This window comes from Thermobia domestica, chromosome 4 (assembly GCF_964235325.1).
Source record: "Thermobia domestica chromosome 4, izTheDome1.hap1.1, whole genome shotgun sequence".
NCBI lineage: Eukaryota > Metazoa > Arthropoda > Insecta > Zygentoma > Lepismatidae > Thermobia > Thermobia domestica.
In genome coordinates this window covers 55,457,213-55,483,181 of record NC_137457.1, presented here as the reverse complement: position 1 = coordinate 55,483,181, position 25,969 = coordinate 55,457,213, and the positions used below count along the sequence as shown (strand labels likewise).

The 25,969-nt window shown below is 34.3% G+C and overlaps 1 long non-coding RNA gene across 3 annotated transcripts in view; it reads right to left on the bottom strand.

Moving 5' to 3' along the window:
• Window positions 1-25,969, bottom strand: part of LOC145683311 (uncharacterized) — a 621,166-nt gene that overhangs the window by 532,159 nt on the left and 63,038 nt on the right. Inside the window, exon 2 of one of the 3 annotated variants that reach the window (XR_014131019.1) lies at window positions 17,261-17,341. The exons of 1 other annotated variant lie outside the window; for it this stretch is intronic. This is a non-coding gene — a long non-coding RNA (uncharacterized LOC145683311). Of the gene's footprint in view, window positions 1-17,260; window positions 17,342-17,599; window positions 17,620-25,969 lie in introns of those variants that run through there. One more of the 3 variants, XR_014131017.1, reaches the window with a different exon arrangement.

The following is a 25,969-nucleotide window of genomic DNA, read 5'->3' as shown; positions in this document are numbered from 1 at the left end:
CATGCGCAAACTGTTCCGACTCAAGTTGGAGTACAAGTTCCGGTTCCGAATACACAACACAGGAGAAGCCTGATCCGACTCCAAGCATAGCAGACATTTGAAGATTACGCAAGACAGGCTGTGTCACAGCAGCAAAAAACTACGAAACAAATATTCGAACTCCCAAGTGGAAATGTTATGACCACATGCAGAAATGGAGAAGCGGCGAATAGATAACACAAAAAGTCCGTCTGTTTTCCTCGTTCTCTCTTCTACGAAAAAACCAGTAAGACAGATATTAATGCACACACACAGAGAGCCACACACATTTACCTATACGCGTATTTGCGTACTTGTCGGCTCCGAGTTGGGAGACCGACTTGTTGAAACGAAATGTGCATAAACAAAAACTAGAAGAGGTACAAAAACGAGAGTGAGATCAAAATGCATTTATTCATACTTGCGGAGGGAAAACACATATGTCGCTATTTATGGCAGTTTTTTGGGAACACGTGTGGCACCGTACTATATGTAATGAATTCTGGTGCCAACACCACCTGCAAGATATAAATGTTACTGGTACCAATAACTTATCTGGATGATGTAATGTCAAACACACACACACATACTATTAACATTATCTACTGTCTTACAACATTTCAGTTATCTACAGTGTAGAATAATAGCACAAAGTAGATGAGTACACGCAGTTTTGGAGAAATAAGTCAATACAAGAATTTAAAAATATGTAGAATGAAACTACATAATTGTTTATATCTAAATTACCTGATTTCCGTGAAGTTAACTTCTTACACTATTATTTAAATCTGGCAACCACTTTAAACCAGGAGACTATAAGTTTGGTCTCCATTTCGCTTTATTGGAGTAGAAGTGGGTATTTAAAACACGTTTTACTGCGAAAGAAAAAACTCGTTCCCAAATGGGCAAGAGGCATTTTGAAGTTATCTATGACCATAAGTGGTCGCTGCATTTGTTCATAAACGCTCAGAAGGATATATTCACCTTTTTGATTAACTCTATGGCCATTCAAACAGTTCCTTTACTTTGTGCGTGACGATGACGTAGAAACATTCTCACGACAGTAAGACTCTTTTTATATCAGATTCGTTGATAGAAAGGAAAAGCACAAGATCTGATTTGTTTCGAAAAAAAATGTAAATATAGGATATGCTGACAATTGTAACGCGTAGCTATTTTTTTGCATTTTCTAGCTAAGTAACTTACTTAGACGTTCAATATGGGACGCTGGAATTGCTTTTCGGATATGCTTTTTATCAGGCCCTTGTACTGACCATATGAAATTAAATGTATTCCACATTTGTCACTTAAGTGATAAGTTAATTACACTGAAACATGACCACTCGGTACAAAAATTGCACATTAGAAAATGACTGTGACAACCTTACTTTCACAGTTAGTATGTAAATTCTAGAATTAGAAGATATTCTAGTAATAATGCAGGCATATCACTGTGTAAGACAATTCTTGTGGCCATCATTACTACACTACTTAATGAGTCTCCAACAAGGAAACTTACGGAAGTGTAACAAACCGATTTGAATGAAACTTTGCAGATTTGTACAACATGGAAAAAGAATGGACATTTATTTTTCTTAAATTTCGGCCATGGTACGATTTTAAAGTCCCTCGGTAAACCTTTGAACGTTAGGGAAGGGTTTGAAGCATAGACAGAAAACAATAATTTAATATAGAAGAAAACATACTCCGAGGGAGACTTTAGGACAGCTGGTTCAGAATTTGACGTCAAAATTTTAAATATCAAAATGGTGGATCCAATATGGTGATTACAATTACAAAAGTTTTCTGGTTTGAAATGGCCTGCAGTTAGCCAAGAACAATCATAGTTAGCACTCGTTATAGCGAAAAGGTTGCAAACCGATTTGAAACCTCTTTGCTTAGCGGCATGTTTGATTAAAGTGACTTTCTAACTTTCTCACTATTTGGGGTGCTTATTTAAAGTTAGTCGCCTTGCTTCTCACTACTACGGATGCTTCTTGAAAGTGAAACCCCCGGCTCTTAATACTCGGAGTGCTTATTAACACTGACTCATATCGCCTCTCACTAATCGGGTGCTTATTTAAGTGATTTATATTATATTTGAACTCCGAGTTGAATCTCAAAAGAGTATCTCAAAAAAGAATCCTTTCCTGCAGGATCAATTGGATTTAGCATCTTGATGTATTTTCTAGACCATGGAAAAAATTCTTGGGACATTTTTTGACATTGTCCTTCTCTATAACATTTATTAACATCTTCGTAATGAAGTTCCGATCATTGATTCTTAAAAAGGGTTTCTTCTCCTACATTAGCAAATATATAGGTATGTACGGTACGAAAGAGCTTATTTGTAATGAAAATCTCCTACGTTTGACAATTTCGTAACATTTTACTTGAAAAATTATGCATTATACTAAACTCGGACATATTCACAAGCGAGAAGATTTACTATGAACAAGCACCCCGAATAGTGAGAGGTATAAAGATTTACTTTAATAAAGCATCTCGTTAAAATAAGTAGAGAAAGGTGTTTCAAATCGTTCTGTATACTCCTCGCAGTAACCCCTACCAACTATAATTGTTCTTGGCTAACTGAAGACCATTTCAAACTAGAAAACGTTTGTAATTGTAATCATCATATTGGATCCACCATTTTGCATTTTCTAATTTTGACGTCAGATTCTAAATCAGCTGTCTTGAAACTACCCACCTGGCAGTAGGTTTTTTTTATATTAAATAATTGTTTTCTGTCTACGCTTTAAGATCAACTCTAATGTTCAAAGTTTGGTTCTACCAATGAAGAAAAATTAAAAATACGTGTCGATTATTTTTCGAAATTTTTCGAAATTCTGTGAATGATGTCTAGAAAGTTTCATTCTAATCGGTTAGTTTCACCTTGGTAAGTCTCCTTGTGGGATAAACATCTTACACATAAATGTTTAATCTGTGTTTGACATTAACTTTTTAGATTAACATTTATTTAAAACATGTGTTTTATATAATGTTTCCCAACATAGTGCTTTTCTCAATATTCACTATCGCTCCCGTGCCCTGGAAAAAAATAAGTTGTTTAACGTAATCTTTTGTTGTGCTGAATGTACATGGACATCTCATGTGCCTCTGCTGCTTGATTGTTTGGTTTTTTAGGACTTTAACATGCATTTTAGCACTGAATAATTTGACATGAACTTCCGCCTTATCGTTGTGTCCTAACACACTCAGTTCCAACACGGAATGTTGTTAATAAAGTTGAGCACCCGTTTCTTCAGCGCGGATATATGAAACGTGAACCTGCTGATTAACGTGGTCAGCATAGGGTTGCCATACTTCCGGCGTTGGCCGACCATGTACGACATTATGTGATTTTTCTATGTCAAGACTTCATTTCAATTTCTTTTGAGTAGTCTGACATTTAATCATATTTCCATCTGGTCAATATTTTGCTTGAAACATTACTATGTTCCTTAATTGTGTTAGATAACTGTCCATTGTTTTTAATCAACTCATTATTAAAATTGATTCTCTAAAATGTGTCGAAGCACAAACTTCAAATTTGATCTCATGTAACTCGGGAACTAAAAGTCTCCACATCATATATATTTCACGTGAATACAATGTTGTCAAGATTTGCAACCATGCCAACTTTGATCCAATAAGTTTGGTTGAATTTGTAATTTTAACTAATTATAATATTTCAGAAAATAATCAATGAAAGACGAAACTGTGAATGACGAAAGTTATGTAAGTAATTGCATAAGGATAGTCGTACAGCATATAGCCTAGTCCTAATAACGCATTATGTGTTCCTTATCTTATATGAGTACTTTTCTAAAATGAAAATTTAACTCTTGTTGAAGAGTAGTTATTGGCATTTTTCTGAAGTAAAATACCATTGAAATTTTCAGTGAACTTAATCAGCTTTATTTTCCGATTTTAGCAGTACGGTAATTCAGTGAGTAAAGAATGTTTTCTCTAATCAATACTTAGTGTAAAACGCTAATTAATACAGTCAGTTACGGAATCAGTCATTGTACTGAAATGTACGTAGTTTCACACTGAATTATGAAGAATTTTACAAATATTTGTTGCAACAACGTAATGCATTACTTCGGTCAAAAAATGCTGACTGGGGAAACTACAAGAACGAATGCAGGTTTAAGAACCAATGCAGATTCAGCATCATCCACAAAATTATAAGGTAAAATGTTTTCAAATTTACATGTAAAAAAGTCCAGCTTTTTAATAAAAAGTCAGCTATTTTTGAAAGAATGTCCACTGTTTGACAATTTCGTTGTAATAATCTTACCAAATCGTAGAAGAAAGAATGAATTGAGAACAAATATTGATCAGTTGGTAAGTGTAATTATATTCTATAGACCAATCAAAACATCAAATGCAGATTCCCACTACCGCATCAGAAAAAAAGAAAGAAACTAAATACATGATATGTTTCAGGGAACCGGATAAGAATTTTTTCAACCTCTCTCTTATTTTAAACCAGAGAACGTACTATTATATGGATAGCAATTTAAGGAATTCACACGATAGCACATACACTAACACGAGGACCGGATTAAGGAAGAGAGTTAGGGAGGCTGTAGCCTTGGGCCTACAGGTGAATAGGATCCTCCAATGTGATCAAAATCTCAACTGGGTTTCTGAAAAGAACATGAACGTATAGTCATCATCATAAAATAAAATATAACCAAAAATATTAAACATATTCAATTAACTTTCCTACTGTAATTTGAGAGAAATTTATTAGGTGAAGTCTGCAGGATCCCCATATTTTTTTTCTAGCCACGGTCATCCACGTAGGTTAATATAGCCCTGACTAACACCTTACGTACTACGGAAAAGCATTAGAAAAATGAAAATATTTCTATTCTTTTTACAGTTAATCTATCTTAAACCAGACTCTTAATGAGTTATCTTGAAATACGAAACTCAAGTAACATTATATTAAAAAAGATTCTTCTTCTCTTGTAAATTTTAAAATTCCTTTCACATAGCCCGAGTGCGTGAAAGTCCGAACAGTTGAGAGATTTAAATTGATTTCACTATGTATTCTTATGGCTGTGTGGAACCTGGGTACTCATTGCGGTCCAGAGTGCATCAACATAGGATGCAATGGCGCCAACATGATGTCCAACAATCAAGAAATAAAAGAAAATGCAATCAGCTGGCAAGATTATGGCAAAAAAAATTCTGGGAGGAGGTATAATAAGGGCATACTGTTCATTGATTATCTTCAGAGTCCAAAGACAATTACAAGTGTCTATTATTTATATAGGTTCCAAAAGTAAGGCAGGCAATCAAAGGGAAACTCATAGGCATGCTACACATGAAAGTGCTGCTCCTGCATTATAATGCTTCTACTCATAAAGCCACCTTACCTTCAGCGCTATTGCAGATGTCGGGTATGAAATACTTGAGCACCCTACCCACTCTAAAGATCGTGCCCCAGGTGACTTTCACCTGTTTCGGAAGATCAAGAAGCACCTGCGAGGAACAAAGTTTGCCAATGATGAACATGTTATGCAGGTTGTCGAAGAATGGCTTCGAGCATAGCCTCAAGGATTTTTCTAAAAACTGGTACAGTGGTTCTCAAACGTTCCGAAAGCGCCCACTTCCTGTTCATTCGTAAAGTGGGTGTGCGGACCCACTTGCAATGCTATCTGAAAAATCACATGAAATTAAAAAATATACAAATTAAATTAAATCTGACAAGAAAACGATCGACAAAAATAATGTAATAAGTAATTTATTCCAAGATAAAATAATGCTTCCTAACGAACGAAATTTCAATTGAAAATACAGTAACTTTGAAGAATTGCTTTTTAAAAAGGAAATCCTCTTGATAAACAATGTTCTCAAATGTCGGGTCTCTAATGTGAGTAATGAAATTCTTTATATTTTTCCATAACTGCATTTAAATCTTTGGAATCAGTTCTATCATTATCAATATTAGGTCCGACTCAACCTTAAGGCGACTTCGCTTTTAGGTTTTAATACTTCAAAAGGCAGAGAAGGTGTGCTCACATAAGTAAGTTGTAGGGAAAGGCATCAAATATAGCAATGGTTTTTTAGAACACTCTTCAATCTCACAACGCACACGCAACCAAAAGCTACAAAGCTCATTTTCATTGAAAACGCTTTTACATGATGTACCGCACGATAGATCCAATAGATGTTCTCGTTCGGTGTTAGAGATCTTGTAGAATCTATATATTGGATTTCTACATTAGTGGAAGGATTTTCAATCCAACTATTACCAGGGCAGTGACGTTTTCTCGAAAGCTTGCAGCTAATGCTCTCAAGTGTTCTACAAGTATTTTATGGATTTCGGCAAAGAGTTTTTCACCTGAAAAATCAATAAAATGCTTGAGCACTAGAAATAATTAATAGCTATTGTTTTGTACTCGTACCGCTCACGGCTACAGTTTTTTAACGTTAAAAATACTCTTGCATAACTGATGTGAGTTCCATTTTATTACATCTCAATTTTTAGGTTTTGTGGACACCCAGGGGTCCGTGGACCCGACTTTGAGAAAACTTATCTAGAACATTGTTGAGGGAAATGTACTATAGTGAAAGGGGGCTATGTGGGAAAGTGGAAGTTCTTTTACATCAGGAATTATCGAACACTACTCGCAATATCATTCAACACTGCCTACATATCTAGTTTACTTAAATATACCGATTTTTCACCCCATAGAACGTGAGGGGGTCGGTGGACAATTCCTATGAATGAAATTTTGCCTCTATCATCTCAAGCGCTCTTTGGAAAATATCTCACGAGAATACAGCACCTTTAGATTTATTTAGTAGCTGTTTTTGCGAAACGAAATCGTTCAGCACGTCTCCAAAGTTTGGCAATATTATTGGTGAACATTTGGTGTTTGACGATTCCTCAAGCGTGCGTTCGAAACAAGGCTCCACGAATCGTATACCGAAATTTTTCGATGTATCAGAGGTAAAGCACTGATCAGTCACTGGCACATGCAAGGAGCAATGGAATATTAATTCTGTGACATTTGTGAATAATCTAACACACATTGGATTTTCCATAATAAAATTTGAAATTTTTATAAAGATCCAATAACTTATGCTTCACCCCCTGTGCCCCCCTAACCAAGTACATTAACAAAATAATATTACAGATATGAAAAACACATACTCTTTTGCTTCATCCACGCCAAATTTCATATTAATTGACAAAAAATACTTTCTTCTCGTATGTCCATACTAAGGACATTTGTCGTCCTTTTTTATTTTCCCAAGGGAACTATAGGCCTACATAAGACACTGGCCATGCAAGGAGCATTAGAATAATAATTCTATTATATTTTTGTGAAAACTTTGACGCTCACTGGCATTTCGGGAACCAAATTTTGAACTTGAACTTTTGATCCATCATCTAATGCTTCGCCCTCTGTGCCTTCTAAGGCGCTGCGTTACTAAAATAGCATTCCAGATTTCAAAAACGCATCTTTCTTTGCTACAATGACGCCAAATTTCACAATAAAAAAATAAAAAAATACATTGTTCTCGTATGTCCCTACTAACGATATTTATTGTGATTTTCTTACTTTTGCAAGGCGGTTTTAGCCCCATTATCAGTCACTTTTACATGTAAGGATCATTGAGGCGTTAATTCTGTGACATTCGTGATTAATGTGACGTTTACTGTCAATCCGAAATAAAATTTTGGGAATTTGGTTTCACATGACCCACCTCCTTTTTACGCCCCATGCCAGGCAAAAGGAGGGCCTTCCCAAAATAATGTTTGAGAGTGCTTTCCTAGCTTTGCTAATGAGTATTTTTGAATTTTCTTAAAAAATACAACTCATTTGCCGCAAACTTTTACGAATAACTATTTGAGAAAACTGCTTTCAAAATTTAACATTGAATCTCCCATAAGGAAAATGAACTTTTGTGTTTAGATATTTTAGATATTTCTCAATAAGAGTGCCAAATTTTATATTAATAGTGTGAAAACTTCATCTTCTCCCAGTACCATAGAAAATTACACGATTTATGGAACAGTCTGTATGTATGTGTGTGTGAGTTTTCCTACTTACATTTGGTATGATTTAAGTTGTGTCAACCATAAATCGTACACATTGGAATTGGAAAGGAGTGCTGCTTGGGTAACATTCCTAACACACCAATGGGTAGCAAAAGAGAGCAACATATAAGAGCGATGGGAAACTTTTGATACTAGAGTGGAATTATTAGCTTTCAGGGTCGCGTAAATCAGTAGTGTTACAACCATATAAGCTATTATTTGCACTCAGTGGTGTGAATTCGTGACCGTAAAATATCGATATCGACCAATGTAATATGGATTCATAAATTTTTATCATAGTTAAGGTAATTGTTATCATTTGTGATGCCGTTTAAATACAAATTAAACTTCACTGGTAGCAGGACCCCACTAGCGTACAGAAATGGAAAAAAATTCCACACGACAAATGGTCACAGCTGCGACACAAATGACAGAAAGTCCCACACAATCAGACAAATGTCACACACTTTGAAATGACCCTGGTTGAAAGTTTACTACGCTGAAAATAATAAAAGCATGTCCCGACATCGCTTAAGATCTATAAATCAAGGGACTTGTCCACCTATCAACTTGTCCACTTTAGATCATAAGCATTCTTTCGATTTCCTTTTATTATTTTCAGCGTGTGAAGCATAAAAGAAGTGCTAGTTGGATCATTTTAAATTATTGGGGATTTCTCCGATGATGTGGGAGTTTTGTCCATTTTTTTTTAGGAATTTTTTCATTTACGTGGAGATTGTGACCGTTATTACGTGTAGGAGTTTCGCCCATTTGTGTGGAATTTATGACCGGTGAGGGTTATGAGATCTTACCTGTGACGGAGTTTTGGCTGTGGAAGTTACGATCATTAGTGGATTTTGGAGATTTGTCCATTTGTGTGCAGGTTATGACATTTTGTATATGCGTTTTGACATTTACTCAGTGTGGGGGTTTTGGTTGTCGGAGTCGAGACGTGTTTGCCCACAAGTATCGAACAGGTGTGCCTAGTTATGGCCAGCGGGAATATTCTCGGGTTTTTCCCCTGCCATATAATTTCCCGGGAAGGAATTTATTTCGATTTCTTTACTTTATCCTAAAAATTATATGATCCATGTGACTAATTGCTTTATTTTCATTTATTATGATTTGCTTGTAGGTTTTAAATAAATAATTTGGTTGTTAAAAAACTAAATTCGTTGCCTGTACTTTATGTAACTAATAATATGATCTTCTAAGTTGTATTTCCATTTGTACTAAATAGTAGAAAAGTACTAACGTACAAATGTTGAAAAGGAACTTCTTTTTAAAGAAATGTAGAAATTATGTAGAAATAGAGATGAAATAGGTACTATTAGTACACCCAAACCACTGTTTGAAATAGACGTTGGTGTGTCTCTTGTTTCTGACTCAAATGTCTGAGAAAAACTCAGATTTCCCTTACATGTGAATTACACCATAAAAGTTTGAGAAATAGGTAGAAATAAATTTTGTGTTTGGTAGTTTGTGTGCAAAATTATAAAAATATATCAGTGTCTTGGAGATATTGTGAATATAAATATGTATTTGTAAATGTTGATTAACCCTAGAAAGGTAAACTACGTAAATTTTACGTGTACGAGTTGGAAACACTGATGTGACGTAGCAGGAATTGTGTGTAGGAATACAAACCTCTAGATATGCTATCGCGGGTTAGTTGGCTTGATGTTCCGACGTTAATTACTTTGGTAAGTGTTATATTGTCTGTGCCAAACGATTGAGTGTAGAACCTTATACGTAAATTTGGCGTATGTTTACCTTTTAACGTAAAATATTATACGTAAGTTTAGCGTGTGTTTACATTTAGCGTTAGTTTTCTTGCACGCATTTTTTACGTATGTTTACCATTAATGGACTATTGTCATTCATAAATATTTAATTATTATTACAAAAATGGACGAGTGCGGTGCAATAAATAGCAAGGAAGCTATTTTACGGATATTAGAGGAACCTCAGATTCAGAAATGGAGGAAGATAACGCTGAATTTGATGTGAGATCAGAAGAAGAAGCAGATGACTCCGACAAAGATCCAGATTACTACCCCAGTGAAAATGATATTGAGCAATATTTTGTGTCAGGAATGTGAAACCTCAAATCCAACCAAAGAAGCGGAAAGTTTCCACATGTAGTAAGAACGAAAATAGCAGTCTCGCCACGCATTCAAGAGAAGAATCTGGATAAAAATCACACAGAGAGGGCAGTATATTTTAGAGATGAGAAGGCAAATGAACTTCCATTTGACGAAAGGCAAGTGAAAATTAGTGGTGTTAGTGAATTGCTAGGAAAGAATGATCCCTGGAACACAAATCCAATGACAGATTCAAGTGGGAAGATCCCAAGAAGGAACACTGCTATAACTGCAATAAGCCAGTATGTGGTGAACATCAGATCAAAATGTGTTATAACTGTGTGTGATTTGCGAACCAATCTGACATATAATGTGAAAGAGCTATTCAATATCAATTCAATATTTCCTAATAACAAAAAATAATCAGTGATATATCTAGACTTTCTCAGAGTTTGTTCTTAAGTGTTAATAATGTTTATTTTGCTTTTTTTCTATGTACTTCTAAAAGATTTAGGATAATAGGAGCGCCGTTACTTAGATTTTTTCTGGGGGCAGGGGGCAAGCATTAATATGTGTATTTGGGCCCCCTAGAAAAGTTGTTTTTCTAATTCTTGTGCCCCCTCTCTTTCCATTTTCTTTTACTCTTTATGGGCCCCCGGAGCCTGTGGGCCCTCCCACACGGCAAGATCTGCGGGGCCGTTACTTACGCCCCTGGGCCCGTTCCATACATGACAATTAATTAAGGGGACAATATTGACAAATCTCAAAGTCATACGAATAAATATTATTTCTAGAGCCCCTAATAGTAAATATTTGTTTACTGAAGTGGGCTCACGACTCATTTTTGTTTTATTTACCTTTTGTGTGCTGTTTTGTTTATGTAATGTAGCGAACCTGTTTGATGCTTCATTTATAATTTCATATTCATACCGTATATATAGTTAGAAATTTCTTTTCTTAAAATGGGGCCCCTCAAACCTCGGAGAGCTTCCCTAGGTTGCAGTTGTCACCTCTGCCCCCACAAATTACGGCCCCGGATAATAGTTGTGCTGTAATACTATCTAAACAATAAAATTTCAATTTTGGAACCCTGAGCAAATCAACAATAAGAGTTTCTATATGAATCGTATATTTATAGATCATTATTTAGTGTGTACGTAAATATTACGTATGTTTACCTTTAATGGGTTGATAGTGAAGTTTGCCTTTCTAGGGTTAATTGTGAGACCTGTTTCTTCTGGCAGTTACCCAACCTTATTTGTTTATAACATGTTTAACATGTTTATATCAGTAGTAGGGTCAAGTTTAGAAAATCCACTTACATATAAGTGTATACTGTTTATTGGTTATGTATGTGTACTAAGTATACCATTTTTCACACACATTTACTTTAATATAAATATATAATATATAAGTAAATAAGTAGATATTGTAAGTAAATATACATTTATGCGTACTCTTTAAATATAATAAAGTATTATAAGATAACACAATACCGTTCAGAATATACATTTTGAAGACTCCTTTGGGGCGACAGTAATACTGTGATGTGAAAACGAATTTAACTTTGAAATCATAATATAGTAATTGAATGCAATACATATAGCAATATCATATAGCAATAGAATGCTTTGTGATTGTACACTCATGTCCAAATTGATTGGCGCATATCTATAACTGTTTTCTTGTAAGAAAATAATTATATAATGGTTTTGCAGGGTACTTTTAATACTGATAGTATGTGTTTAATCAGAAAATGTATATTTGTGGTAATTTTCATAGGAAAAGAAATATAAATACGAAAATTAGAATGAGTAAAAAAATTTTGCTAATTTACAATAATGTTTTATTTTCATTTTATTGTTCTTATTTACTGATCTTATTGCATAAAACTTTCCACGTAGATGTTTTCGCCGATTATACACGTACTAACACTATAAGAAATACGGGGCGAATTCGTCATCAAACTATATTTCTCTAACAACATATTTATAGACATGCGAAAATAATCTTGGACATGAGTGTACATAAACTTCCGGAAAATTCCCAGTTTGGGGAATCATTCGGTGACTATTCCCGAAAAAAATCTTCCTGGGAATTTACACATCATAACGTATGCTAAAATGGGCCCTTGTACGGCCCCTTTCTGATATGCTGACAAAGGATTAAGGCTCGTTTTTCATCCCCTAAGCACATTTTCAAAAACTTAGCACAGCACAAATGAGAGTCAGAGAATATGAACAGATATACCAACCTATTATTTTAGCATAACAAAAATTATATAAGAATCTAATAAAATATTATGAGCACTTTCCAACCGTTTGTAAGCAAAAATTGAGCGTAAGAACGTAAAAGGAACTAAGCGCATTTTCCTACCCCATATTATAAAATGGTACAAGAATATCTTCTCCAATGTTTCGAAAAGCGCGAGCATAATTTAAACCCCACGTTACCAACATAAACTTAGGCAAGAGCACGAGCACGTTTTCAACCACTATTTAAAGGCAAGGAATTTGTAAAGGGTAAGAAAACTGTCTTAAATAACCCTATTAATAATAATAGAAATTACTAAAACATTTCGTCAACCAATTTCTATCATAGCAGAATTTACAATATAACTATAGATTGGTGGTTAAGTTTTTATGAAGGACTACAACACGCTCTCAAAAACTAAATGACATAGCACAAATTATGTTAAATGCAGACTCTGTTACGAACGGATAAACCTCACTTTTTAACGGTTATTTATCATAACAGATGGCTTAATTTATTACATTTTTTTTCGAATCTCTATTCAGCATGGCACAAATTACACAAGGAAACAGTAAGCCTTATAACGACCCCTATGTAACACAGTTGCACAAACGGGGCATTAATTATTCATTGAAATTCATCATAGCAGAAATTATACATCCATTTTAAAAGATAATAATCAGATTTTTAAACATTACAAAATAGATTTACTCTGTCTAAATTAAATACTATAGACCCCATTTTGGATACGCTTTATATAGATTATTAAATATGTGTAATTAGAAAAACATAGAACATAAATATTCAGTAAGAAGGTACTGAGTTAGTTACTTAGCGTTTGAAAAGATCGCACTAAACTAAATGAAACTACAAAGTTTAATATTGCTTTCCTTCGCTTATTTATAATGTACATTTTCTTTTCATTATATGTATAGAAAGATATGGGACTGGTACACAATTTTGATATGGTAAATGTTGATTTGAAAATTTGGAATACAAAATTGGTCCGCAAATTTTGTAATGACTCTTGGTCGCTTATTCGAATAGTACCTTTGTCCTGGTTGCTACAGACGTATCCGACAATCGTAGAGACTTCTGTGTTACTTAAAATACAAAATTGAAGATATAGCAGCGCAAGAATAAAGACAATTCAAATTTTAGATGATCATCCTTCGTTTTTTACATTGGTACAAATTGTCTTCGGAGTAGAAAAAGTACAGAATTATGTGCTAATTAAATTTCAAATCTGAAATAGTCGTAATACAGGCAATTGAAGTTTTTAAGAAATTTAAAATGTTTAATATGGATTTAACTTTTTTGTACAAGTTGAAAATTTTTGAACATTTTGAAATGACCCCTCTTGGTTTATTTGAGTGATATATTATTTTTCTGGTAGGACAAAAATGTACGAACTATTACGAAGTTCCAAGATGCTGCACCGAAACTGAATGTGTCAATATCAAAGGAACTTTGAACTAGTATATGTAGTGGTAATGATAATGGTTATAATTGTGTATGGTACATAAATATTTAAAAAATTCTTGTTTGTAAGTAAAGGAAAGAAAATTAAGAAAGAAATGAAGGAAAGAAATCACAAAATTTAATGTTTGAACTACTTGCTTCTACATAAATCAACTTCACGAACATGAGATAAAAAGAGTCTTGGAAGAGGGTGAAAAAAGAAAGAAATATTGACTGACATAGAAGCTTTTAAGAAGAAATTCATGATATATTAAATAGGGTTTCACAAATTTATCATGCCCATAATAGTTGACTTGAGATCTCAGCTTTTTTTCATATCAAATCTTTGAGGTCCTTACAATGAAACAGCAAACCAAATTTTAACATGTTGTAACAAGTAAATATTTAACCTTTTACATCGAGGTTCACAAATTTGGTGTATATATAATAGTCAATATAAGATTGCTGAGTTAGAAAATATAATTAATATATCGTATCAGTTTCGAGTTATACAAAGTTAGATATTTGATCTTTCACAATTTTTGCCGTATATAATGTCAATGACAATTGCTTTGTTTGGATACAGAATTTTAATATGTTGTACTGTTTATTGGCTACACATAATTAAGTATTTTACCTTTGACATTGCGGTCACAACTTTTGTGTTATATAGTAGTCGATGATACATTGACTAATGTGAAAACAGATTTTAAAATATTGTGCCGTATAGGAAATTGTCACAGTCAAATTCTTCACATTAGACCTCTACACCAAATATATAAACCGAATTTTAATATGTTTCGTCCTTCACATCTGGTTTAATATTTGATATTTGGTGTCCACATTCAATTTAGTTCTGAATTTTAATCTATTGTACAAGTTATGCACGGTTAAATATTCGTCCTTAGACTTCCGTCCTAGATAGTTCATGTCCAAAAGTGGTTCTTTAGAATGTAATATAGTCTAAGTTAAATAAATATATATTTAACGGGTTTGAGAAAAGAGGACAGAGTCTTTTATAAAGTATGTATGCTTTTTGTTATGTTAGGTAAAGATTGTAGTACCTTATGATAAAATGGACGATAACTATTTGTGAATACTATGTTTCTATATAAATTATTCGTAATACAAAAGCAGCGAATCTGGTTCATTATTCCGGTATGATCCTCCGTTAATAATATAATCCTTTCTATTTGACCTTCTTTCAAGAGGGTCGTCCTCTCATTTTGATGTTAGTACCTATACATTAATAGGCGTATGGTAGTGACTACGTCATACCCACTACGTATTGAAATTATTTGAAAGTGTTGAATGAGATATTTGAAAATAATTTCTCATTTTTGATAAAACAATAAGGAAGGTTATAACTTTATCGTTATATGACAATATCAGTCTCATTCTAAACGGTACAAGAATGTGCGGAATTTTCATTATAGTTGCGAAATTACAAGTATATACTACAGGTTATTTTTAAAGGAAAAGCTAGGTAGTTCCAATTTGTACACGAAACACAAACATTTAATAGAAAAGCTAATAAATCGTCGTTAGTTACACAGTTTGAATCTTATTTGGTTGATTATTCTGGAGTTCAACGTACTTTATAGACTTTAAGCTACTTGAAACGAGATGTATTGCCATTACAAGTTTTCCTTAATTAGTATTTAACATTCATGTATAATATACCGACGTTAAGTCTAGACGCCCATTTAAAATGCTATTCTTAAAACAAGCTTATGTCTTCGATTGATTCGTTAAATATATACACATATACAAGTAATTTCTTGAATTATAGTTAATTAAAGGAAATATCTATGCGCTAAGGATAATATCATTAAAAACTGAAAAGAATAATCGATGTTGTAACGATTACAGGTTTAGTGGTTAGCCTACAAGCTAATATGAGCACACGCTGAGAGTTACGTCAGTTGAAATATAACTGACTTTAAAAGACAATCGAATTCAACACCTTTTTCTTTTTCTCGTTTCTCATTCCAGCATGGATGGATCATTTTATTTGTTCGTTGTTCCTGCTTCGTTTGTTCTTTCAGCTACGAAGATAAAATCAACAAGAAAGCACATTCTCACCAGTATAGATACCTTAGTTTCGTATAACTTTATTATTATGTATTTCAATAAGTCTCATGACTTTTTGTAATATGTGTTTATAGAACTCATCACTGCAATCTGAATATTTTTATAGAAAACCTTGAATTAAGTATGGACTCTTTTGTTCAGTCTAATAAACATCCTGTTATAGTAGATGGTCTGAATGTAAATTTCCTTGTAACTGATATCGATGAACAACTCAACCTATTCTTAAATACGTATAATTTAACAGAAATGGTCAATGTACCTACAAGAATAACTTATCATAGTCGTAGCGTAATCGATCAATTACTTTATAACAAAAATATATATAAACAACACAGTTAGAGTCATAAAGAGTGACTTACGGGATCATGAAGCTCACTTATTTCATTTCAATATTTTCATTGTACATAAAGGTAATCAAAACACACTCGAAACTCAAATCCGCATACACAAGAATTTTTAATGAAACGAATATCTCCCATTTCAATTTTATACCTAGTCATGAAAGCTGGGAGGATATATACGCCAAAAAATCTTTTAAAGAAGCTTGTAACATTTTCCATGACGCATACACTCGTTACTTCAATGAGGCATTTAAAAGAGAACTTCGCCCAATTCCAATAACAAATAATAAAATCTTGGATAGCTACAACAATAAAAGTTTCTAATAAGAACTTAAAATCTTCAAATTTATCATATAAGAGATTAGAGTTACCAAGTAACATGACAGGGTACTATATAAGCTATATAAAAAACAAAAATATCTTAAAATTGGAAAAAGTATAATAAAATCTTAAAACAAGACCGCCAAATTACGGAGGATAATTAACATGAAACATACTAAATAACGAGTAATTGAAGAAAACATTGAAATTGAATCAAGTGGCAATCTTACCAGTAATCCATTTATTAATATTCTGTTGAACAATCACTTTATGAAAACTATAGGTTCAAATAGTCAGCATCCTTCAGAGCAATTATTGTTTAACAAAAAATCAAAGCAATTCGTTCTAACAAGCAAAAAATCAAACCAATCAAAAAAATCAAGACTGTCTGCATCTACAGAACATGAGTTTGAAAAAAATATCCTTCTTTTCTGAGGGATAAACGAGAGAGCTTGGCAACATTCCACCGCTGGAATGGAAGTTGTGTTTAACCTCATGTTCTCGCAGGAAACGGTATTTCTTCACTTAGCCCTTCTGACACAATTATTTGAATTTATCACGTTAGTAAATATTTTTCAATACATCTTGGCACATATTTTACAGTATGACATACTTACATTTTAGAATTTCCAATCTTTGGTACTCTAAATTATATCAGCGCTCTTTTACTAAAATTTGAGGAAATGGTGAGATGACTTCTGGAAAGAGTAAAGCGTAAAGAAGGTATGGCTAATATCCTAAGAATGAAGTAAACCTAGGCAAAAGTTAAAAGCCTAATATCTAAATTCAGTAAAGCATATTAATCAAATTTTCCTGATATAGAACAGTTTCAGTGGATAATAATTACTATACATAATTTCAACATAAACTTATCCTAGTGATGACGTAATAGAACTTATAATTATTTTTAATAATATTCAAGTTTTCTACAAAAAGAAATATAAAAATTGCATTACCAAAATCACCAAACGCTGGAAATAATATAAAAAGCTTCTTCCAATGTATGTGCCAACTAAGCAATGTGTTTCTGTAAGGCATTCAATGGTGGTACAAAAGAAAATTACAAACACGCTCAGTTCACACACAAATATTTTGAAAATACGAAACAAAACAACCATTCAATTCTATTGTTACATTTTTTGTAATTTACATTTCTGCAATGTAAATTATATTTTGTGATTACTTTGCAAATCTTGTTTAATTAGAAAAAATATTTGGTAACTCTTCTCTGTAAACGAGAAATACATATAACACAAAATGTTAAATTCAGTGTTAAGAAAACTTAAAATGCAGATCAAAGATTTAGAAAACCAAAGTCATTTTAGGCATGTTTCTTTTCTGCCACGAACAAGGATTTAAAACCAGTAGTCCAGTGAATAATTAGGTTTTGGTTGCATTAAGTGAGGTTGTTTTAAAAACTTGATAAACCTATGTATTACGAACATCTAAATGGCATACTAAATTTGTATCCTATTCAGATTTGCGCTGGTGCAACAATCTTGGTAAAATGGGGCCTAAACCAGAATCCTCCTAAAATAGCGTGATATAATTTTAAAAAAAAATCTCGGATCCCTTACATTCTATCCCAAAATATACTATTATCAAAAGAAAGAGCATAAAATGCACTGTAAATAATTTTGTTGCGGAATAAACACACATATAGAATTATAGGTCATCGGAAATTCTCAGTACTGAATTGTTTGGTATTAAAGAGATAAATCCAAAACTATCACACGCACACAGAGACAAAAAAAAAAAAAAACAAAAACAAAAATAAAACAGAAAATTAGCGGAAACCGTGACCTTGTATGACTTTAAGCGGTATAGCAGGTTACTAGTTATAGTGGGAATTACAACAACCAATTTCCCAAAAGAGATAACAAACTTTATTATAATACGAAGAAATTCAATAACAAGAAATACATATGAAATTGAGATAGTATTCGACTTCACTTAAATCTGTTAAATACATCTCAACAGTAGGTAACAAGTAGTTTTCAGGTCTTTCTTCAAGGTTTTGTTTGACAAAGAACGGAGTATAAAATCCCCAGACCAAAGAACAATAAGGGTCGTCGCTATCTATATTTTTCACCCTTTTTATCATGTCTCGTATAAAATTCTTCTTGGTCCTTATGTCTACGTTACCTTTCTTATGAAGTATATCTCAACATTGGTTTCTTTCCTGTACCCAGTTTTCTCGAATTTTCCTCCAATTTTCTCTAATATCATGTCGATGAAGTTGATTTTCCTTTCTCCCTCCATTTTCATTTCTTGCCTAATTTCTTTTCCCGTCCTTAATTGTTTTAGCAAATTTCTCGAAATGACACTTAGTCTATTTCAATATTCCAAGGCAATCATTTACATTTCTTCAAAATGTTATTAGATTTTTCCTTCTCCTTATACTTTCTCTTCCTACCTGTCCATTAGAATCTCTACTACAAGGCTCAGTCTCTAAGGTCAGTCTCACAAATGTAGATAACTTGTCTTCAATTTTCACTCTTTTACAGTCCCTTTCTCCCTGTCTTCCACTCCTTTAGTTCTCCTTATTATGCTGACCCAGGTGAGCTGCTTTTGTGCTTCCTTGATTAGCTTTTTATGTCTCACTGATTGATCCGAAGACTTGTTGGCGTGGTGTTCTTCTCCACATACTTCCTTATAAACACTATGTGCTATCTCTTGGATATCTATTTCCTCCATCTGACTTTCCACTTATATATTCTCCTTCTCAGCATCGGAAGTACTTCAAATTCAGACATGCATCGAAGATTATCTGTGGTGGTATTAAACAACCACTACTCCAATTCCTTGCTCCACACCAACTTGGAGTAGGCATTCAATATGGTGCTGAATCGGCCGCACATACACCACGTATCTATTACTCATACCATCACCATAAACCCAAAGCTTTCTTAAAAATAGATTTTATTAACACATTCCATGAAATGGACAGGTATACAATGCTATCTATCGTCAAAGAAAGTTTTCCTTCGATATACCCCTATGTACAAAAAATCTATGGTGAAGCCAGCAAGCTAGAATTTACATTATGGCAAAGATATTATCTTATTAGAAAGAGGAGTTCAACAAGGTGATCCATTAGGTCCAGCATTATTTGTCGTAACATTGCAGCCTATATTCTATAATATCAAGACAGACTTAAATATCTGGTACCTCGATGATGGTGCAATAGCTGTAGATCCGGTTGTTGTATTACATACATTGAAAATGATCGACACACAGGCAGTTACAGTTGGTCTGCAACTTAATTTCTAGAAATGTGAAATCAGTTTCTTGTAACTACAGATGAACAAAATCGCACACTGTTTTCGTCAAACAACCAAGTAGCTCCAGGTACCCAATTCAGTTCGCCATCAAACGCTTTCCTCCTTGGAGCTGATCCCTCTGCTGAAACAATGAGTACTCTATAAACTGAAAAGATTAACCAGTTACACATGTATTTCTCACATCTATCATCAATACCTGCCCATTCTGCTTTTACTTACTTGGAACATCATTTTCCATCCCAAGAATATTATATTTCCTGCGATGTTCAGGAAAGAAGAAGGATTTGTTAAAAATATATGACAACAGTATAAAATCTGGTTTGGAATCTATCCCAAATTGTGTCCTTGATGATAGCACATGGCTTCAGAGATCTCTCTCAGTTAATCTTGGTGTATTAGGCATTTGAACAGCCTTAGATTTAGCTATTCCCACCTTCTTGGCATCATTCTACAGCTCTCAATGTCTAATAAAATCACCTCTCCTACAGAACAACAATCTTCACTGGGATTCTGAAGTTCAAGTTTGCTCGTCCACATGGTCGTTGTTGGGTGGGCTCCGATTATCCGTCTTCAGTTTCAGGGCTAAACAATCCACATAGGAAGAACCTATCATACAATCAAATTTTTCATTTTTACTACAGTCTTCCGACAACCCAGAAAAGAAGGCCAGACTGATCGCTGCATTGTCCATTGACGCAGGTGCTTGGCTCAAAGTTTTCCATCACGTCCTCTAGGCCTTCACCTGATTGATGAATCAATTAGAATAGGAATTCGTTAAGATTGGGAGAAGATATTTGCGAACCCCATAAATAAGAAGCGCGTAAAAATCCTGTTGACAAAAAAGGAGCACATGTTCTCTCCTGCACAAAAAGCACAGGCAGAAGTCCTCTACACTCGAACTGCAACGACATCACTGTGAGAGCAATCATCTCCGGAAGTGTACCGGCAGGGATACGGACAAAATCTCGCGGACGAAACATCGCCGGCCAAAACCTCGCGGAACAAAATCTCCCCGTGCCCAAACCTCGCGGGGCTAAAAACTCGCCGCCCAAAACCTCGCGGCCAAAACCTCGCCGGACGTTTCTCGAGCCAAGTATAGCATATATCTCCAAGTGCGAAAGAAGTCCCAGAACGAGATATTCAGTACGACAAGGGCTTTATGGAAATCACAGTAGACACACAGTATCCGGTCCATGCCATTGGAGACCCTGGAACTAACGAAAGGATGGTGCATTCTAATTTAGAATCTCTCATAAAAAATATCCTGTGCTTTAGAAACTGACAAGAGTTCAGATTAAAGTATGGAAAACTAGTGTAGAAGTCGATAAAATAAAGAAAATCTTGCCAAAATTCAAACTAGATTTGCCAAAATTAAAAAAATAAATATTTTTTCTTATTTTGGGAAATTATTATAAGCCAAATTTTGCCAATTATCCTTACGCTTCCCTACATCTTGAGGTACCGATTAATTTCGATTACTATATAGTTTAAAACTTAGGAAAATGAAGACGTGTAGAGGGAGAAACATTGACACTCTGGTACGGAATTGAGGAGACTCTACGGTAATAAATCTACTATAATATTTACTTTTATCCATTCTTTCACCTCCATGTACAATGATGAACTCAACTTAGTGAAGTAATATAGGAGAAAAAAAATCTCCAAGTAACCAAGTACTATAGAGAATATAAGGCTGAAGGCGAATATTTAATCTGCATTAATTGTGGAAACGGAATGATGAATGTGATGCAGTTATGTAATGAAAGAAAGGAAAGCTGAAGACAAAAACTACCAGAGATGAAGTTAGATTGGGTGTTCGAAATCAAAACGTTACAAATGAGCTAAGTGAAGGATTTTTTTTGTGTATTGAGAAAAATAGGAACCGTCCTGATGATTTGCATACAAACTGAAACAGATACAAAATACAGGAGAAAGAAAGGACATAATAAATATTATCATTTAGACACCGGACCCGCTTCGGGAGGTAAGTCATGTCCTTAAAGTTAAAAGTTTTGTGATATCAAACTGAGAGAAGAAATGTTACTAACTGTTTTTGTATATGTTCTCAACAGTCAGAACAGGAGATAATTTGGTTGACACGTTTAATATATTTTGGTCATAATTTGATAGTTCAACGATACCAATATATACAGTGCACTAGATAATAAATATACTGAAATTCACAGGTTTTCTTTATTTTTTCGATTATGCAGCTTTAGTTATAAATATAAATATACGTAGCTAGTGTCCTCTTACAAAGCGTCATATGTATTTTTTATAGCACCACAATTTTAAATACACAAATATGTCTTTTCTACGATAGAAATCCCAAACATATAAATTTGTACGATTGCAGATGAGTATCTGGGATTGAAGAGGCTTCCGTGAAAATATCTAAATACTGCTAAACATGAACATATTAAAGCAATAAAATTATCGAAGAATTTTAATATCGTGGTACTGAAAAATACCGAAATATTGAAAAATATTGAAATAACGAAATATTAAATACATTGGTTTTAAATGGTTTCGATAGTTAATAATATCTATGAATCCACATATCGAAATATCGCACAGCTGTAGGTGGGATCTGTCAACATGGATTTTCTTTAAACCATTTATCGTCTTCGAGTATGTAGTTTCCCCGTAAATTTTGTAGGATTTCATCACTTTGAAAGTCACTTGAATGTAGTTTCTCACGACACTCAACACACTTATCTCTTTCACCACGCTCAATCCATAGAGCCGAGATTTAGTAATATGTCCTCTTTCAAAAATAGACTTAACGTATTTTACTTTATAACCGTTTGCTCGATACAAGCACACTGCTATTCTACTGAGACAGACAGAATACGTATTCCCAGCAAAAATGACACGCTGCAGTCGCTGCCTGTCCCTTGCCAACCCAAATATCTTAGGTCTTTCCAATTACATAATTGAATTAATTGAACTAATCCGTATAGGGCCAACTGATAAACTCTGTCTGTGAGCTATTTATTGGTTAAAGCTTAAAATAAATATTTAGAATATTATTATCTTTAATCTAATAAGTTGTTTGACAAAAGAAGGAAATAAAATAGTGTGAAAGTTGGAATATCGTATGTAGGTTTGTGTGAATCTGCGATTTGCACATATACTTGTAAAGCTTCAAACTAAGACCATTATAGCATACCTCTAAGCATATACTTAGTTTTAGGTCTTGTTCAAATGAATAAACTTTCCTTTCAGACACTGGTCCCAAACGTTTTTTTGTGGTGCAACAGAAATTCGTACTACGTGTGCAGATAGAAACAATAATTGTATCCCGATACGATCATGTGATGTGTATATGTTTTAGGCTAGCCTCCGTTAGATGCATATATCACAATCTTTGTGTTCCATCGTTTCTTGAAGAATGAGTTTTGAACATATGCATACACGTTCCTCCAATTGCGACCAGCACCTCTCCTGATATCAACTTACCTTCTCCTTTACTTATGTCATGTGAAAGGCAGGCTGCTGCGAGTCGACGGGACTGCTCAAATGAAAGTTGCAACGCTGTATCTGTACCAACAAGCACTGTGCCCATTTACTTGTGTGGTTATTCCCCCGCACATCTCACCAACTCTTTCCACTTACCCTAGTTTCTCCATCCCGTATGCAGGGCAGTACCAATAGTTGCCGTATGCGCCATACGTTTTTAGTTGAAGTGTGAGACCATCAGAAGGAAGCAATTTCGGCAGAGCATACACACGGTTCACACACATTCCCACATTTTTCTATAATTATTGGGATCTTCCCAAAATTCGGCCAGAAGGCCCAGGTGGTTTTTAACGGAGTTCCTGCATTTTAAAAAAAAATGATTTGTACCGGAAAATGTCACAACAATTTTTCCGGTCCGAACTGGTAAGGTGTTAAGCCATATTCACGTACCAACTAGGATAGGAATGCGGGAACATACACAAACTAGGTTTACGAAACACTTGGTGGCGCATGCGCAAATTGTTCCAGGTTAATGCTCCAGCTCCGAGTCAAGTTCCAGTACCAGAGCCGGTACCCGAGATCAGACTACGCAAAGACTAGGATGTTACAATCACTGTTTTCGAACCATTATAAAAGACAATAGCATAATTTTCGTTCACACACATATACACTTGATTACGCATGAGCAGTTCCATTTTAGTTGAAATACAGTTCCAACTCCCACTCCCGGTTCGAATTGAATCCAGGACCAGCAGCAGCAGGTCATAGAGTACAAAAGGCTACAACATACGTAGAAATATGAACACATATTTCAACTACTATTGAAACATTGTAGAGCAGCGGTCCACTCACCGCTAGCGTCTGTTTTCATTTCCAGCTCTCTCTCTCTCTCACGCACACATACTGGTTTACAGAACACTTGATGGCGCATGTGTAAACTGTTCAAACTCAAGTTGGAGTACAAGTTCCGGTTCCGAATACACAACACAAGAGAAGTTGGATCCGACTACGAGTATGGCAGACATTTCAAGATTACGCAAGACAGGCTGTGTCACAGCAGCAAAAAACTACGAAACAAATATTCGAACTCCAAAGTGGAAATGTTATGACCACATGCAGAAATGGAGAAACATACAAAGCCCATATGCTTTCCTCGTTCTCTCTTCTACGAAAAAAACAGTAAGACAGATATTAATGCTCATACACAGAGAGACAGATACATTTACCTATACGCGTATTTGCGTACTTGTTGGCTCCGAGTTGGGAGACCGACTTGTTGGAACGAAATGTGCAAAAAAAAAAAAGAAAAAAGAAAAAAACTAGATGAAATACAAAAATGAGAGTGAGATCAAAATGCATTTTTTCATATTTGCGGAGGGAAAATACTTATGTCGCTATTTATGGCAGTTTTTTTGAACACGTTTGGTACCGTACTATATGTAATGAATTCTGGTGCCAACATCACCTGCAAGATCTAAATGGTACTGGTACCAATACCATATCTGGATGATGTAATGTCAAACACATACTCACACTATTAACATTATCTACAGTGTTACAATATTTCAGTTATCTACAGTGTGGAATAATAGCGAAAAAGAGATAAGTACACGCAGTTTTAGAGAAATAAGTCTACAAGAATTTAAAAGTATGTAAAAAGAAACTACATAATTGTTTATATTTAAATTACAAGATTGTCGTCAAGTTAGCTTCTTACACTACTACTTAAATCTTTCAACCGCGTTAAACCAGGAGACTAAAAGTTTGGTCTCCATTTCGCTTTATCGGATTAGAAGTGGGTATTTAAAACACGTTTTACTGCGAAAGAAAAAACTCGTTCCCAAATTTGCAAGAGGCATTTTGAAGTTATCTATGACCATAAGTGGTCGCTGCATTTGTTCATAAACGCTCAGAAGGATATATTCACCTTTTTGATTAACTCTCCCGCCATTCAAACAGTTCCTTTACTTTGTGCGTGACGATGACGTAGAAACATTCTCACGACAGTGAGACTCTTTTTATATTGAGATAATACTGAATGAGTCTCTAACAAGGAAACTTACGAAAGGGTAACAAACCGATTTGAATGAAACTTTGCAGATTTGTACAAAAATGGAAAAAGAACGGACAACTATTTTTCTTAAATTTCGATCTTGGTACGGTTTTAAAGGCCCACGGTAAACCTTTGAACGTTAGAGAAGATTTTGAAACATAGATAGAAAACAATCATTTAATATAGAAGAACACATACTCCGAGGGAGGCATTATGACAGCTGATTCAGAATTTGACGTCAAAATTTTAAATATCAAAATGGTGGATCCAATATGGTGATTACAATTACAAACGTTTTCTGGTTTGAAATGGTCTACAGTTAGCCAAGAAAATCATAGTTGGCATGTGTTACTGCGAGAAGGTTGCAAACAGATTTGAAAACAGATTCCTTACTTATTTTATCGGCATGTTTCTTTAAAGTGACTTTCTACCTCTCTCACTATTCGGGGTTCTTATTTAAAGTGAGTCACCTCGCTTCTCACTAGTAGGGTTGATTCTTGAAAGTGAATCCCGCGGCTCCTACTACT